Raw genomic sequence first — 15,150 nt, forward strand, 5'->3', positions numbered from 1 at the left:
ATTGGCTTATGAACATTTGACCATTAGTTCTTTAATTTTTTTTAAAGAAATTTCATGCATGGATGAAAATGTAAATTTTTTGTGGGGTTTATGCAACTTTTAATTTCTTGTAATATTTTTTCTTTTCCATATGTTTCATTTTTGTTTTATATATTATTAAAAATTGATTATACAAATTTGTTTTTGTCCCCTTCACCTTTATTGTTAAATAAATTATTACTTTAAGAGGTGCGAGAACATATAAAATCTTTTAGGGGTGTGGGGCATAAAAAAGGTTGGGAACCACTGTTCAACAGTATAGCTGACTAATTGCTGGGCTGTCAATTGTCTCCTATCTTCAAGGGCATTTATAGAAGGACCAGCATTGGGAGGATGTCCATTTTCCATGTACATTATTTGAATTTAATTGGATTTTTAATTTCATTTTGGCCTTCTAGCCCACAGGGTTCAACTGCCCAGTCCTAATGCCAACAGCACCATACAAGCTTTAAACGGTCTGCTAAAGATCCTGCAGACGCAGAGGTTTTATCCCAAGATGGCAGTGCCTATGCTTGGCAACAGCCTTGAGAGGTGTCAGACTCTGGGGGATGAACAGTCTGGTGCAGGGCTTGAGAAATGGGAAGAACATCCCCATTGAGAAGGACAATCAAAGGAGACAACCTTACAGGACAATGACAATGACACGGGACCAGCAAGGGCTCAGCAGCTGAGGGACCATTGCAGTCTGCTGGGGACTTGCAGTTGGGGGTACTCAGGTAGGCAGTGGACTGCTGGAGACAGACTCATGGGAACAAGGTATGGGAACTGGAATTTGAAAGAGTGCTAAGGGCAAGCAGAGCTCATAAAAAGCCTTGGGCGTTGAAGGATCGTTTTTGAGGTTTGGGTCTGGAGCTTGAGTTGCTGATGGATCGAACAGGAGTCTGTGCAGCTACAGAAGCAGGGGTGAGTATGAGGTGAATCCACAGACACTCAGTGATTCTGAAGGGTATCTCTTTTGCTTCTCTTTCTCTTGTACTGCATGGAGTGCTGGGCAACACCAATGGTGACTCTTTGTCTGCTTTATGGCAGGCAGAAGACAATTTTATGCAATATTACATGTTCTGCAATATTACATAATGATAAAGGAATCTTGAATCTTGAATTTTGAAGTATCAGTTTCCATGCACTGAAACTTGGTAACTTTGTCAAATCGCAGCTCTCAGCAGCATCTTTATTTCACTACCTGAGAAGACAAGAAAAAAGAAAAGTAAGACCAATGGGAGGCTGCAGATGTGGAAACTTGGAGTGTAACAGAATAAGTTAATAAAATATATGTTTAAAAAGGGGGAAATAAGATCAGCTAGTTCAGGTCACTTTTCACAAACAAACTTCACATATAAAAAACAGAAAGAGAAACCAAGAGAGAGAGAGAGAGAGAGAGAGAGAGAGGAGAGAGACAGAGAGAAGCTGAAGCAGTCATTGCAAGGCTGCCAGAATGAAAACCCTGCAGAAGACCCCATTTCAAGATGGGTTTTGAGTTCCGAGTTCAGCCTATTCATAATCTCTGTAGTGACTGGTTGTTGTGTTTCTCCCGAAATAAGGGAAAAGAAGAACTCTCCGGTAACCTGGAAGAAGTCACATTTCTTCGGAAAGACACTTCAGTTGCTGATTGAAGGAAATCATTTTGCGTGTCCATCAAACAATAAACCTCTCTGTGCACCCACTGAAGACCTTTCTGACTGGTATAAACTTAAGAGAGCCTGTTGAACTTGGAGAAGTGAACAGTAAATGACTGGATGGTTAAATATTGAGCTTATTATCCTGCATGAAGAAAATAAAGCCAATTTTGTTTAAGGAGCCATTGTCTTGCTGAATTTCTGTTGCTGCTGGTATCTGAGTCCTTAGGGCTCCCGTAACGAGCAACACCCAATCTGCCGGAGGAACATAGCAGGTCGAAAGCATCAGGCAAATTGTCAAAGCGGGAAATTTAACTGCCTTTAAAAGACTGTCAAAAATAGCGAAAAAGAGTTAAATTTTGCATGTAAAAGGTGCCATTACAGTAAAATCTCTGTTATATAGAATTCAAGCAACTGACAACCTCAAGCAATGGGTAAACACAAAAGAGGAAAATAACTAAATAAATCATTAGAATAAATAAAAATGAATAAAAATTGTTTAAAATTGTAACAGTAAATGTTCTCTGAAGTAACACATAAACCTTGAAGATAATGCCTTAGTTGTGGTTTGCTCATAGGAACTGCTTGAACAAAGTTCACAAGACCTCAAGATACAGGAGCAGAAGGAGGCCTATTGGTCCATCGAGTCTGCTCTGCAATTCTAATCATGAGCTGTCCATTCACCCACTCAGCCCCACTCCCCGGCTTTCTCCCCATGAATTTGTGTTGCCCAGGTTGATGCTGCTTGCCATTAGGGTGATTCTTAAAATGTCTCCTAATCCCTGCTTAGTAAGTGTCTTTATTTTTATTAGCATTATTATTAAGTATATTAGTAAGGCTGATTCTCTAAACGTGTGGAGGGTGGGGGTTAATTATCTATAATATTATTGTTCTTTCAGGCGGTTCCATGGAGGGGTGGAAAACTGTAGATGCAGCGACGGTTAAATGTTTTCAAACAATGTGACTGAAAATAAATGAAGGTTTTTTTTCATGCACGTGAAGTTTGTTCAGTATTTTTGTCTTTTAAACTGTTCGGTATATTAGTTAAGCGTTGTAAGAATGAGTCTGGGAATTCAGGTAGACGAGAAAAGTCCAAGGTGAAGACATTAACGTATAGGAAAGATACGCTGACAATGACTGAGGGAAGTGTAATAATCCTTGTAATGGAATAAATGTGTACAAGGTACTGAGGGAGGGAGCCAGAAAAATATAAGGTTCTTTACAATTATAAATGAAATAAATTTCACAGAAATAAACTTGAAAAAAAACATCAAACAGCCAGAAAACAGATTCACAATACATTTTGTGTGAATGAAACTGGGGAAAGGAGCATGTAATGAATAGAGAGAATGACAAAAACAAAAAATCATGTATGAAAGGGGAAGGATTATTAGGAAGCAATGAGGAAATACGACAAATAATGTAAGTATTCTGCAGTCTGAAGTAGGAGAGTAATAATGAGTGACCAGCAAATGAACAAAATGGAATGAAGTGAGATGATTTGAATATAGTGTAGCAGGCTGCGCCCATCTGCAAGCGAACAGGGTCATAGAGGTGCAGACTCACGCGGGATTGGAAGCCCCGAGACACTGGGAGCATTGCCAGCTCTCCAGGCTGATGTAACAATGATCCTGAGGACAGCAAAGTATCATGGAGGTTGTACTTATAAGGTCACATGGGAGTCCCTGTAAAATCAGTTTAACCGACTCACAACGACTACTGTGTCTTTGTTCACTACATTTGATGACCCCCACGGCCTAAATCAGCAAATTTGGGCCTCACAATGAATGATGCTAATGCATTCTCCTTGAAAGTGCCTATATTCTGGACCTCACAGCCTGTTGTCTGGTTCCAGCAGGCTGAGGCTCAGTTTCATGTTAGGCTGACACCACAAAACACTATTACATGGTCAGTTCTCCAGACCAGGAGACTGCCGGCAGGATTGCTGATTTCCTGCAGCAGCCCCCCCACCAAAGACAGGTACGAGGCACTCAAAGCGCTCCTCATGTGCACTTTCGGACTCTCCCGCAGTGAGCGAGCAGCAAGGCTCTGCTGCATATGGAAGGCCTGGATGACCACACACCGTCTACCCTCATGAGCGACATGCTGGTGCTGATGGACGGTCACAGACCCTGCCTGCTGTTTGAGTAGATATTCCTAGAACAGATGCCTGCGGACATTTGCCTGCTCCTGGCTGACAATGACTTTGGCGACCCTTACAGGTTGGCTGCCCGAGCCAATGCCCTATGGTAGGCTAAGCAACCCGGGGAACCTGCCATTGACTACATTGCTACATCACAGGCCAATCTATAATGCAGAGCAGCCATTGACCAGGTTGTTGCTTCATGCCAGGGTGATTGTACTGCTCCAATACCAGAGAGAAAGCCTAACACAACTGGGAATAGTGATGCTACTACCATCAGTGCTGGGGTTCTGCTGCCCTTTACTGCAAACCACCTTGCTTGGATCTGAGAAACACTTTGGCCGACCGTCATCGATGGCTTTGACGGTCAGCTGCAGAGATAGCCTGCTCTATCTTTGGGACTGGCATTCCAGTCAGTGATTCCTGGTCAACACAGTAGCAAAAATCAGCATATTTGCCTCCCTCAAGCCTGGACACTCGTGTGGGAAAAATGGGGCTTTGCCTCACTGTGGCTACCGGCAGCAATATCAAACATTCAGAGTGTGGAGCTTCCCTCGGGAATTCGGCCCCTGCTGGTTTAAATGGACCTTCACACTGGCAGAAATATCGCAACCCCTGCTGGATGCAGACTTCCTCTGAGCCCAATGCTTCCTCATGGTCCTGATAGGGCGCCACTTTGTGAACTCTAAGACCTTCCAATCTTTCCCCTACACCAGGTCACTTTACCGGCACCTCATCTAGACCCAGTGACGTTCTCTCACAATTCTTATGCCAAGATCTTAGCAGAGTTTCCGAGTGTAGTCATCCCCTAATTCTCCTCAGCCATGCGGAAGCATGGCATCCAGCACCATATCCCACAGAGCGACCACCTGTACATACCCGGGCCGGCAGGCTGCCTCCTGACAAGCTGCAGCTCGCCGAGGAGGAGTTCTACAAGATGAGGAAATGGGGATAGTACAATGCTCCAATAGTCCATGGGCATCCCCCCTACACATAGTACCCAAGGCATCTGGTGGTTGGAGACCTTGTTGTGATTATTATTGGCTCAACGATGTCACATCGGCAGACAGAAACCCAGTTCCCCATATCCAGGATTTCACCTCCAATCTTCATGGCACGAAGATATTTTTGAAAATTGGTCTGGTTAGGGGATACTATCAGATCCTGGTGCAACCCGAAAACATCTCAAAAATGGTGCCCATCACTCCTTTGGGTTGTTTGAGTTCTTGTGAATGCCTTTTAGGTTAAAGAATGTGGCGCAAACCTTCCAGAGGCTAATGGACTCGGTAGGAAGTGGCTAAGACTCAAGTTCATAGATGATATTCTTATTGCCATCCGCTCCCATCAGGAGCATAGCACGCACCTGCGCCAGCTCTGCCAGCACCTAAGCACTTATGGACTGGCGGTCAATCCTGCAAAATTCCAGTTCGGGCTTATGATCATCAATTTCCTCAGGAACCACATCGACCAACATAGGGCAGTGCTGCTCCCTTCCAAGGTGGAAGGGCTCACTCAGCCTTCCACAGTCAAAGGGCTGCAGGAATTTTTAGGCTTTCTACCAGCAGCCACTCTTCAAACTACTTTCTGGTCAACCCAAAGACCTGGAGTGGAATGAAGAGATGATTGCAGCTTTAGACAAAGTGAAAGATGCGTTGGCCAATGCCACCATGCTTGTGTACCCATGAGACAACGTGCCCATGGCCCTCCTGGTCGAGACATCAAACACGGATGTAAAAGGCATCCTGGAGCACCTGGTTGATGGGATTTGCAAGCCACTTGCCTTTTTCAGTTGGCAGTTGAGGCCACCAGAGCAGAATACAGTACGTTCGACTGAGAATTCTTAGCCATTTACCATTTCCAGAACTTTCTGAAATGAAGAGATTTCACCGTTTTCATTGACCACAAGCTCCTGACATTCGCCTTTGCTAAGAGGTTGGATTCTTGGTTCGCAGGACAATAAAAGCATCTCTCCTACATCTCGGAAAGCACCACTATGATCAGGAACAGTGCAGGCAAGGGAACCTTATGGCAGATGCACTCTCCCGTACATCCATTCAATCAATCAGCTCTTTGGCTCCTGGGATCAACTACACCACTCTGGCAGCAACACAGTTACAGGATGCTAAGGTACTGCCCTATCATACTGCCATTTCAGGCTCAAACTGGAGAATGTGAGGTTTGGATCTTCCGGAGGTATGCTTCTTTGCGATGGGACTATCAGCCAAGGAGATGTTGTGTGTTTGACACCATTCATCACATAGCGTACCCATCCATACGTGCATAAACAGGTCAGCCTCTAGGCCAGAACTTGCATACACTCCCAGACCTCCAAGATTCAGAGGCACGTCAAAGCCCCACTCATCATTTCCCCTGACAGATGGTATGTCAACCACTTGCACATTGACATCGTTGGTCCCCTGCTGATCTCCATAGGTGCCTCACACCTGTTCACCATGGTTGACAGGTTTACCAGTTGGCCAGAGGTGGTACCACTCTTGGAGACACCCATGACGTTCTACACCAGGGTCCTCATTGCTGATTGGATAGCCTGTTTCATGCTGCCAATGGATATAACTTCAGACAGGGGGCACAGTTCACCTTGACACCATGGTCAGTGCTATCCCAGCTCCTTGGCACCCAACTACATTGCATCAAGGCCTACCACCCACAGTCCAATGGCCTCATCAAGAGGTTTCTCCGCCAACTGAAAATCATTCTGATGGCTTGACTCAATGGCCCCAGTTGGTCTGACAAATTGCCGTGGGTGCTACTGGGAATCCGCATGATGCCAAAAGAAGATTTGCCCTCGTCTTCTGTCAAAGTTGTGTATGGAGCCCTACTTACAGTCCCAGGGGAATTCGTACTACTGGCTTGACGACAGGAAGAATTGCCCACAGCTTTCCTGATGTGACTTCGGGAGAAAGTCTGCTCCCAGGCGCTTGTCCCAACCTTACGCCATGGGCTGACTGCCTACTATGTCCCAAGGGAGCTCAAGGACTGCCAGTGTGTGTTTGTGTGCAGGAGGTCGCATCATACTCTGCTTCAGTGTTTGAATGAGGGTCTTTACAAAGTGCTCCGACACAATGGAATGACATATGTACTGAACATTGGAGGCAGGGAAGAAGCATGCACCATTGATCACTTCAAGCCGGCACATGTTGACCTGGAACAGCAGGTGCTGGTAGTGTGAGGGGAGGTCGCTCACCCAAACAAAAGATCTTTATGCAACTAATGGACTCATCACCTCCTGACACCACCTTCTGAGGGGGGGTGGTGTGGTCATGTGTCAATTGCAAGCAAACTGGGTCACGGAGATCCAGGCTCGCGCAGGGCTGAGAGCCCCCGAGACACTGAGAGCATTGCCAGCTCTCCAGATTGACATCACAATGGTCCCAGGGGCAGCAAAGTATTATGGGAGTTGTGCTTATAAGCTCACACAGGAGTTCCAGTAAAATCAGTTAAATGGACTCACACCGACTACTGTGTCTTTGTTCACTACAATAGCAAGGATTTTCAATCTTGCCTCATTTTTCATTATAGAAGCCTTGAAGAGAAAATAACTGTATTGAACAACACCACAGGACCATAAGGTAAAGGAACAGAATAAGATGTTCAGTCTAACGAACAAATCAGGTCTTATTGCATCAGGTAAGCTAAAATGAAAGAAATTGTCAGGCAACTACACCAAAGGACGATAAAATTTCTGAGTCCAGATAAATTGTATCCACAGGTGAAAAAAGTAAAGAGACTTCAGAAACTCAAGTATCAATCTAAAAAATGTAATAAACTGAAGGAACTGTGCTATGAGACTGCGAACAGAACGTGTAATTTATACCTTCAAAGGGGGATGGGGGGGTGGAGGGGAATGTTAGCTTAACATCAGCAGTAGGAAAATATTGGTGGAAGGATCAAATGACAATGATAAAGAGAGAGTTAAATGAATATTCAGAAGGGTTTTACAATGGGAATACTTAATCAATCTCTCTCAATTTCTTGATGCATGTTTATGTGGACTCTAGCCATGAAAGACCTCAACAATGAAGACACTGTTTACATCTGATACCACACGGATGGCAGTCTCTTCAATCTGAGGCACCTGCAAGCTCACACCAAGCCACAAGAGCAACTTGTACATGAACTACTCTTTGCACACGATGCCGCTTTAGTTGCCCATTCAGAGCTTGACATCCTGTTTTGCGGAAACTGCCAAAATTTTTGGCCTGGAAGTCAGCCTGAAGAAAACTGAGGTCCTCCATCAGCCACCTCCCCACCATGACTACCAGCCCCCCCACATCTCCATCGGGCACACAAAACTCAAAACGGTCAACCAGTTTACCTATTGTTGGAATCTAGGGGTTAAAACAGTATGAAATAAATGATTAATCAATAAGTTTATTTGGACTGCATGAGTCAGGGAAAGAGGAATGTGGCTAAGTGGCTGTCACAGCATGGAGCAAAGTTGGCTGAACAAAATTGGCTGCTCCCAAGATACAGGGAGAGGATATGCATAAAACGATTTAGGAGGAATGCTTAACTGAAGGAGGTGGGAAATAGCACAGGAGACACAGGCCAGATCAGAACAAAGAATGGCCCGCAAGAATCAAAGGGAATGGAAAACCAGTCTAGGAGGAAGATTAAGGCACGAGGAGGTGTTAAAGAGAACAGCAGAAATTGGCCAGACAGGGACCGAATGGTGATTAGAAATATCTGGGGATGAGTTAATTTCAGATCTAAACAACAGGATAGTCTGGCCTGGAGGATTAACATGGGAATGCTACACCCCAGAAATCTGCAAAACAGGAGATGACTTGTGATAACCCTTATGCAAAAAGATCTAGCAGGGAAAACAACTTTTGTTCTGTGTGATAAGATTGACCTATATAAACTGTGCCAACTGGACAATAGGGGTCAGTCTCGGGGAGTAGCTCACTGGCAGGTGACCTATGAACTAACAGACTGACCCAGAGCTCTGTTAAGTTTTATTCTTGTGCTGTGCTGTGCTGTGTGGTGTAATAAACTGACTGTTGAACCGAATACCTTCTCCTATCACTTCATTCAACGAACGCGCTGGACTCAGCTCACACATAGACTAAATTAAGAGTAAATAAATTAAAGCCAGAGTCCAACACTATCTCGGCTGCACCATTTCAATGGATGCAAGGATCGAGAACGAGATAGACAACAGACTCGCCAAGGCAAATAGCGCCTTTGGAAGACTACACAAAAGAGTCTGGAAAAACAACCAACTGAAAAACCTCACAAAGATTAGCGTATACAGAGCCTTTGTCATACCCACACTCCTGTTTGGCTCCGAATCATGGGTCCTCTACTGGCATCACCTACGGTTCCTAGAACGCTTCCACCAGCATTGTCTCTGCTGCATCCTCCACATTCATTGGAGAGACTTCATCCCTAACATCGAAGTACTCGAGATGGCAGAGGCCAACAGCATCGAATCCACGCTGCTGAAGATCCAACTACGCTGGTTAGGTCACGTCTCCAGAATGGAGGACCATCGCCTTCCCAAGATCGTGTTATATGGCGAACTCTCTACTGGCCACCGTGACAGAGGTGCACCAAAGAAGAGGTACAAGGACTGCCTAAAGAAATCTCTTGGTGCCTGCCACATTGACCACCGCCAGTGGGCTGATATCGCCTCAAACCGTGCATCTTGGCACCTCACAGTTCGACAGGCAGCAACCTCCTTTGAAGAAGATCGCAGAGCCCACCTCACTGACAAAAGACAAAGGAGGAAAAACCCAACACCCAACCCCAACCAACCAATTTTCCCTTGCAACCACTGCAACCGTGTCTGCCTGTCCCACATCAGACTTGTCAGCCACAAATGAGCCTCCAGCTGACGTGGACATTATCCCTCCATAAATCTTCGTCCGCGAAGCCAAGCCAAAGAGGAAGATTTTTAATAAAGGACTACAAAGTGGTCCTCATGTCAGTCAGCAGGGTGCTGGATACAAGGGCCAGGTAGCAGAATAAATTGAAGGAAGACTACAAAGCAAAATATATGGTGGAATATAAACTAGTTTCTCAGATTACTGGCAAATGGCAGTTGTGTCTCACAGGAATTCATCTTGGGGACAGTTGGTGTTAATTGCTTTTGTAAAGGAATTAAACTGCAGAATGATGTTCAACTTTCCAGATTGTACCAAACTGAAGAGATGAATATTATATGCAGGACTGCTGCAATGCACAACACAAACAGATTTACTCACAAGGTACAATAAAAGTGAATCAAAGTTATCACAAGTATCACACAGACAGTGCAGTGGTACAGTTAGTCGGGCTCTTGATTTGGCCTCAGTCCTGACCTCTGGTGTTGCCTGTTGGACTTTGCATGCTCACCCTGTAACTGCACAGGTTTATTTTGGGTGTGTTGATTTCCTCTGACTTCTCAAAGTCGTGTCAGTGACAGCTTATAGTGTACATGTCCATGCTGTGAGATTCCAGTGGCAATGCAATTCATTTTTGCTTCGAATGATCAGGGGACCAAATGGTCCAGGCAAACTGTATGGGCCTATCTGAGAAAAGAGTAACGTGAATCATTTATGGCACCAACTGAAGATGGCCATAAAGAGCACAGGCAAAATAAAGGTAGGGTCCCTTCCACAGTGTTTACATACTGGAAATGGGTCATTTACACAAACTTTATTTTTCAGTTGATTCCTAGGGTATAAATATCTCTGACAATGAAGGTATTTATTGCCCTTCACTCTGGCCTGAGCAGGTATAATAGGTATGAGACCACTGCATTGTCAAAAAATGCAGACTGTTTTCTTTCTCTGAAGCACATGAGTGAACACTGTGGGTTTTTGCAACAATCTAAATATGTATTTGTCACGATTAATGAGATGAGCTTTATTTTAAATTCCAAATTTATTTTGGGCATGAATTTAAATTCCCCAGCATTCACAGAGCCTTTCAAACTTGTGTCTCTGAAAAAGTGATCAAATTAGCTGGTCATCTTAACCACTATATCATTGTCCCTCTGTCAGAAGGTAACCCCTACTTAAGTCTCTCCTGGCATCACATCAAATACACCTCAAAGATTCCATGAAGCTTTCAACATTTTCATGTTATCTTGGAAATCTCTGGTGAATAACTGCTCAAAATGGAGAAAACACATTCAGGATCGTAAGGAAAATCTTTGAAACAATCTTTCTTCTCTACTTATCTGATACTGTAAAATAAATAGTTCAATCTTGCATGACAAAAGTGTTCACCCTCACTCTGGCCTTTTCTCAAACGTCCCCCACTCCTCTCACATCCAAAAAAAAACGGCCTGCTCTTTTATCTCTATCTTTTTTTTCCTCTTCAAATCCTGAAACTTGACGCCACCTCCCAAATGCCTACATTTTCTGGTCATGTTCGAATCCTTCATGACATTTTTACCATCATAATGTTGAATTTTATTAGAGTCAGAGAGTCTTACACCAATTAAACAGGCCCATGAGGCCTAGCCTGGTCTATGCCCAACCCTGGGCCCTCCTGCTTTTGTCCCAGTTGCTCGTATTAGGCCCATATCACTCCAACACCCTCCTGTCCATGCAGTTATCCAAAAATTATTAAATTCAACAAAACAGTCCAGTGTGAGATTAAGGTAATTTATGCATTCTTGGCCTCTCTGTAAGCTTTCTACCTGGCTCAACATTCAACACATAAAAACAAATGCTGGAGAAACTCAGCTGGTCAAACAGTGCACTTTATGGAGCAAAGATAAAGATACACAACCAACATTTGGGCTTGAGCCCTTCATCTTCAGTACTGCCCCCTTCCTCCTTCATTCTGGAACTGAGCAACCAGTTCCATTATGATCTATACACTCATAAACAGAAGAACACCTACAGAGTATTCACTTTTCAGTTCCACGTCTTTACCTCAGTTATCCTCTGAGTCACAGGCCTCCAGTCTGTGAAGCAATCATTTACTACAAGTCTCTGGCTTCTCCCATCCAGCCATTGCCAAATCCAGTTTACTACTTGACCATGAATACCTAATGTTGGAATCTCTTGTTTCGTCTTATTTATAATATTGAACACAGAACATGGCAGACCTGAACCAGAACCTTTAGCCTATGTGTCTGTGCCAAATGTGATGTCCAACTTAAAATAAAACTCTGCTGCTTGCACCTGATATATATACCCCTTCATCCTCTTCATATTCATGTGTCTATTGCAATTGTTCTCTAAAATAATTTTTTGCTAAAAACTCCACTATCAGTTATATCCGGGCTTGTTATTTCAGCTACCAAGAACTGTACCTTCCCTCTTGTAGGTGAACTTGAAATTACCCATAGCTCATATCCTGGCTTGCATTAAATCCCTTTCATCCTTTATCTTTCTCACCACTTACATTTCTCAAGTAATGCTTCCATTTCATTCTGATGCACTCTGTCTCTCCAATCTCCCCCAGTGCTAACATCCTCAGACATCTATTTTAATCACTCCACAACGATGACTATGACTTCAATGACAAAAACTCAAAACCCTTGAAATTCCTCTAGAATTCAAAGGACTTTTCTATCCCTTATGAAGCTTCTTAAAACTTATCTCTTTGAACAAACCTTTAGCCAGTGTACTAAACTCATCTTCTCATTCTGAATGTGCCTGTAAAGTGCCTCAGCCTTTTTCACTATTAAATCCTAACCTCACCAATGGTTATAATCCCTGACCTGTTTAATTTTCCCTAAGGCTTAAAATCTCTTGGTTCTAGCTTTATTCAAATGTATCTTTAACACCTGCTCTACTGTGCCCTTATTATTTTATAATTTAGACACCTGAAATATTTGCTGTGTTCACATTGTGGTCTACAGGAGAAACACAGCTGGTCATGGAGGATCCATGGGAAGTAAAAAGCAGACAACATTTCGGGCCTGAGCCTTTCGTCAAGAATCTAGAAAAATAGGTAGATCTTCACACCCCAACAGAGGCAGCCCAACTGCAAATTTATTAACAAAACAGCATCCCCTTCAATCCCCACCATAATGTCTTTTTCCTCACAGTCTGAGGCACTGTGCATATGGTAAAGTTTATTTGGTTTTGCCTTTCATTTTCTTTCCTCTTTGTGTCATATTGGTATTGGAGTTGAACATGGGTAAAAATTAATCACTTGGCATCAGGGCCAAATTACCTGTACCTCAATCAGCATCTTGCCTTACAATTATTTGGTTAAAGAACATAAAGCCTGTCCTGGACATAATGGTGAACAAAATGAAATGAATTAAAGTCACTGTTAAAAAAATGGAATCAATGTTTTAAAATAAGAGACTTTTAGTTTAATTAGTTTATAAAGATGACTACAAGCACCAGTTAATGGTCTCATTGCTGCTACAATTTACTTTCTCAGCTATCCTCTCATCAACAGAAACAAAAGAGTATTTGTGTTAGTGGCACAAGCGTAAATGCAGGAGGCAACACTGCCATAGAAGAATGACAAACAAAAAAAATCAGATGGGCTGCAGTTACATTGCCTCTTGAGCTAAATTGGAGGAATTAGATTCTGGGTCCATCAATACTTGTGATAAATCTAGAAACATGTTGTGTCTTCAACCATTGCCCGAGAGACCGATGAGTGCTACACCCTCTTAGAAAACATGCCAAAGATGAGTTGAAGATGTGGCATTCTGTGCTGATAATTATCTACTAATGTCACACATGATTCAAATATTTGCTTATAAATATAGCCTGGGGATTGTGGAGTACATTTTCAAGCTTAACATTGACATTTCACACTAGCTCTTCTTTGGAGTCTTGCAACCTACTCAGCTATATAATTTTATTTCCCACTGACACTGAATGGGCGATTAAGCCTCCTGTTTTAGTCAGATCAGATACAATTCATCCCTGTTTCACGCATGGATTTAGTTCTAGAAACCATTCTGGAAGGCAAATAAGTCTGATTTTACTGTTGCCATATGCATGTTTACTCTCTTATACTTTGGTGGCAATAAATTCTTATCCAATCAGATTCCAATCATTGTATCCTGCATTAATAAAAAAATCAATTCCTAGTTTAAATAGATTTTACAGGTGAAAATAAACAAAAATTAACTTAACATTAACCACACCATTTAGTTTTGAGTGTTTTGATAAGGGGTGGTGGTGGTAAGATGCTAAATCAACTGAAGATGATGGGACTGGGAAACTGGAATAGGTGTGCTGGTGTGGACAAAGTTGATGCTGTTGGTGGCCATTCAACCTTTCTCATGAACTTGTCTAGGGAGGATTACAAAACAGGCTTTTTTAATGATTATCACAATTGGCCTGCCAAATCCTCTTGGAGGATTCTGATGAACTGGTGCCTGACAATATATCTTCTCAAGGCTCTGCAATCTTGATTCAGAATGTCTGAAGACCTTAGCCAAGTCTTCCATTGTAATCCTTTTTGTGTCGTTCAACCTCAGATGAATCATTTACTGGGCTACATTCTGAGCTTGCTTCATCAACTCTTGAGAGGGGAATCTCAACAACATTTTGACATCACTGACTTTCATCCTTTGGTTAATATGCCCAAAGCCCTTGAAACCACGGCACAGTTTATTCTAAATCCTATTCATACTCATTGACTTTATCTCTGCTCAGGATGCTTCAATTTCCTTGATGATATGGAAGCACTTCCACGATTCTGTTAAAATCTTTCTGTCCTCCCTGCTGTTGCATCATTGTTGCCTCATGCACATACGCCTTGGTCCCTTGTTTAGAAAAGGATGTATGAGGGTTGAAGATAGCTTAGAAGATCTCAGTCAACAAATTCCTTGGAGAAGAGGATTGTCTCTCACGGTCAGCTACAATGGTTAGAGATGCATTCATAAATCTTAAGAAGAGTGAGAGATGATATTCTGGAAACATCAAAAATTGTAAGGGAACATAATATAGATGTTGAGATGCTTTGTGAGTGGGAGAGCCATGAACAAGGGGCAGTCACAAGATCAGGGATGGTCTTTTTAGACTGAGGTACATGGGAAATCCTTCTCAAAGAGTGTTGAATTGGAATTGAATTGAACTGTTGCTTGTCAAGTGTACAGATATTCAATGAAGATCTTTGTGCTTTCCAGGCAAATCATCATAATCTACATAGAATAATGGGTTAGTGCAGGAATAAAAACAAGGTGAACAGGGTATATGTTAAAGAGCTCCGTAAAACAGTGCAGGCATTATCTTTTACTCATTGGAAATCAGTCAAGAGTCTGAATAAAGAAAGATAGAAACTGTTCTTAAACCAGGAGGTGCATGTTTTCAAGCATGTATCTTCTGCCTGGTGGAAGGGGAAAGAGGGTGTGAGCAAGGTGGGGGAAATAAATCTTTTCATATGTTGGCTGCTTTCCTGAGGCAGCATGAG

The 15,150-nt window shown here is 42.9% G+C and overlaps 1 long non-coding RNA gene across 1 annotated transcript in view; it reads left to right on the plus strand.

Moving 5' to 3' along the window:
- Nucleotides 1-7,233: 7,233 nt before the first annotated feature.
- LOC138763400 (uncharacterized) overlaps nucleotides 7,234-15,150 on the plus strand; it is a 42,220-nt gene continuing 34,303 nt past the window's right edge. Inside the window, exon 1 of the long non-coding RNA XR_011357528.1 lies at nucleotides 7,234-7,388. This is a non-coding gene — a long non-coding RNA (uncharacterized lncRNA). The remainder of the gene's footprint in view (nucleotides 7,389-15,150) is intronic.

The sequence above is a fragment of the Narcine bancroftii genome, chromosome 5 (genome assembly GCF_036971445.1).
Source record: "Narcine bancroftii isolate sNarBan1 chromosome 5, sNarBan1.hap1, whole genome shotgun sequence".
NCBI lineage: Eukaryota > Metazoa > Chordata > Chondrichthyes > Torpediniformes > Narcinidae > Narcine > Narcine bancroftii.